A 4,000-nucleotide genomic window follows, 5' to 3' on the forward strand; every position below is an offset into this window, starting at 1 on the left:
CAGGTCTTTCCACACTGCTGGCCGACCAGGTCTTTCTTCACCCGGGTTCACAGGAGTCTATTGAATGTTGTAGGGCTTAGCTTGCAGCTTCATTGCTGTTTTTCCCTAACTTCCCCTTGTTGGTGATGAACATGGTCACCAATCAGAGCATGTATTCTCAAAAATATGGAACGCTTCACAAATTTGTGTGTCATCCTTGCGCAGGGGCCATGCTAATCTCTGTATCGTTCCAATTTTAGTTTATGTGCTGCCGAAGCGAGCACCAAATCTGGACTTTTTTGTAAAACAAGGTCATCATATCACCAATGGACTTTCTGACCAAAACTTTGGTACATCTTTTACCAGGTAGTATTTCATGCTGTTTGAAATGATGTAACAGCATTGTTGTGAACTGCTGTTGAGTCAGTTCTGACTTACAGGGACCCTGTATAATAAGGTGGTTAACAGTACCCTAGTGTGGTGCTGTGGGTTAATGCACCAGACTGCAAAGCCGTTTGAACTGCAAAGTCGGTGGTTCAAGATCACCAGCCGTTCCTTGGAAACCCTATACAGTGTCGTTATGGGTCAGAACTGACCCGATGGCATTTAACAACAACAGCAGTACACTACTTATCCTATAGCACCACAAGCTGACCCCTGGGCTTCAAACCAGTTCTTCCCAGTTCAGTCATAGCCTAGGAAGCATCACCGGAACAGACCAGAATTTTAAAAATTTGTAATGCTATAAACTGGAATAACCAGAATGGGAAAAAGCACGGGTTGAAGCCCTGCTAAAAACTTAATGTCCCTCTTAGAAAATAAAGATAGCATAGGCACTGCCTAACAACCAAATCTTGCCCATCAGTCAGAATTTGAGCAGCCAGGAACAAGCGTGCCCTGCCCAAAGTTGACTGCCGACTGCACCACTTTGAATGTGTTGCTCTCTGATCCTGCCAACAGTCCAAACTCACACATCAGGTTCCTGAAACAGCTCCCTATGTGTCTCGGACTTTCCCATTCCATGGTTTTAACCTGCAGTAATTTCTCTTGATGCTATCATTCCAGATCACATAAATATTTAAACCATTTTAAATTCATGTTTGTACTGGTTTCACTTCTTCAGCCATGACTGAACCAGTCCAAATACCTGTCTGACACTTAAATTCAGTGCATTTTCCTTTCTCAGTCCAGTCTTTTAAAATCTTTGCTTTTATGAAATTTTTTTGTCTTTTCTTGCTTGACTAATTGCATGTAGGGGAGTAGGGTGGCTCCATATGATAAACTTGGGACTGTGAACAAGGTCCGGAGTAGAAGCCTGCCAGCCACTGTGCAGGAGAAAGATGAGACTCTCTGCTCCTGCAAAGATTTCAAAGCCTCAGAAACCCTATTACTCATACAGTCACAATGAGCTGGAAGCATAGAACAGAGATACTCAGGCAGGATGGATCAGAATCACTCATGCAGTGTGAAAATAAAAGGCGTTGCAACCAAGTCCTGAGATCTTTTATTTAACCAGAGTTAATAACCATTAGTATACACCAACATTCTCAAAGTGTGATCTCAAGATCCATCACCATCATCACCTGGACACTTGCTAGAAAAGCAAATTTTCAAGGTCTACTGTAGATTGTTGGGTGAAGCCCAACAATTTGTCTTATAAGCTTATCAAATGACTTGGATTCAGTCTAAGTTACAGAATCAGTAAAATTTACTATAAATTTTTAAGTACTTACTTTTTTTAAGCATACAATTGACTTTGCTCTTCTTTAACAAGAATAAAACATACTACAAATGGGAGTCATGGTATGGCACTGAAGAATAAGCACTTGGCTGATAACCATAAGTATGGCAGTTCAACCCCACCAGCCACTCTTTAGAAATTCTATATAGGCTCCCTGTGAGTTGGAATGACACTTAACAACATATTACAAATGAAAAAAGATTTTCAGTAAGAGTCCTCGGGTATACCAGGAGACATCAAGGCAAGTGGTCAGGTCCCTTCAATGCAAACCCCCTTCCAAAACTAAGACTCAAGGGGAATACACGAGCAGGCATGCAGTCTGACTGGTGACCACGTTGCTCACTGAAAAGGGGAAGTGAGGGAAAAACCGCAATGAAGCTGTGAGCTAAGTCCAACCACATTCAGCAGACTCCTGGATTGTGACCTGGTTGACCAGCAGTATGGCAAGACCTGGGGACTCCTGGGCCCACAGACTGACATAGCCTCAGAGGACTAGAGTGGAGAGTGAAGGGTCCAGCTGATAAGAAGTGAGGGGATATGCACAAGAACACCCACACTTGCAGATAATATCCACTTGACCTGGATTCAATGGCTGGATAATTAGAACTTAACTAGAAGAGGAAAGAAGAAAGAGAGAAAGAAAAGAGTAATCTGACACAATTTGATGAACTTGATCTACACTTATAGATGCAGTAGCTCAAAAGAGGCAACAAATCTTTACAGCAAGGATCATTCCCACCCCCTTGGTACACAGGGTAGACAGCATGGGCAACTTGGACACTGGCTACCCAAAATGGGGTGGGGGGGCACAAAGGCAAGAAGTGACTGGCTAAAAGCTTTTAAGAGGGAGCCTAGATCCAGAGGGTGTGGAAGAAGGTAGACTCTCCACTGAGTAGTATCCAATCTGTCTGGGTGGGGCTGATGAAAGGAAATGGAGCTAGGACTGTTGTGGTACAATAGTGAATAATTGTTATCAGAACTGATTGTGAGGGTTGGAATTGTAAAGGTGGATGTTTTGTAGCAAAAGGAGAGCGCTGGTTGTCTTGGCAGTCCAGGAGCAGAGGTCCCTGAGACCATCAAGGGAGAAAAGCAGAGTTCAGGACCCTACCCAGAGAAACAGTGACACCAGAGATACAGGAAGAGACGATGACATGGCGAGATGAACCAGCCAGGGACTCTAGAGCCAGAGACAGAGAGAGGCTCTGTGCTGACGACAGAGGGGCAGGCTTTCGGGGTATACCCTTTGGCTGTTTGATGATGCATGGAGGGGATTGTAATCATGGCAATGAAATGAAATACGATCGGATGAATGTAAAACTAATATTTTCCCATGTAAACTATCACATAATTCACAATAAAAACTTTAAAAAAAAAAAGTCTTCGGGTACAATTCTGCAGTTTCCAAATAATTTTTATTATATACATTCAGAGTGAATGCCAGTTAACCAACAGAAAATATATTCTAATGGAAGGGTAAACAATAATTTATTCACAGGTCAGTTAATAAGACCTTGCAATTGTCCAGTCTACACAAAGCTTTCTAACCAGATTTTCTTGCTCTGGTTTGCTGTTTTGAAAATGGCATCATTCGGGAGAACAACCAAGATGGTGGTTCTGGTAGAAGTGCAATGAGGAGCTCTATCAGCAACAACATAGAATACCGGACCAAGTAGGCTCAGGGGATGGTGCCAGAACTCTGAACCACATATAAAGGAATATTTAGAAGGTTGGAGGGCTTACAGCTAGGGGAATTTTAGCAGAAGCAAGAAATCCATTGCTTTCTAATTAAAGACACTCAGCTACTCTCACAGCCGCCATCCTGGGAGAGACCAAGTGGGGAAAGGATCAGAGCAGCCACGGATGCCTGACAGAACTGCAGAGATAAAGGTGTGGACATTCTGACCTGTACTCATGGAGATAGTAGCTCTAAATACCAACAAAGAAGGAAGGAGTCTTCACATCAATTATCAATGCTATCCCCTCTGTACAGAGGGTAGATAAGGACAGGCAACCTAGACACTGGCTACCTAAAATGAGGGAGCAATAAAGGCACAAAGTGACTGACTTACAAGGTTTCAAGAGGGAGTTTAGTTTAAAAGTGGGGGAGTGGAGAGAAAGAGTCCCCGCTGAATAGTTTTCATCTTGTTTAGATCGATCTGGTGAAACGAGATGGGGATAAGATTCATATGATTCAATAGTGAATAATTGTTATCATGACTAATTGCCACTATCACAATTGTAAAGGTAGAAATTCTGTAAGAAAAACAGGGGGAATAGTTA

Source organism: Chrysochloris asiatica, unplaced genomic scaffold (assembly GCF_000296735.1).
Source record: "Chrysochloris asiatica unplaced genomic scaffold, ChrAsi1.0 scaffold00214, whole genome shotgun sequence".
In the NCBI taxonomy this organism is placed as follows: Eukaryota; Metazoa; Chordata; class Mammalia; order Afrosoricida; family Chrysochloridae; genus Chrysochloris; species Chrysochloris asiatica.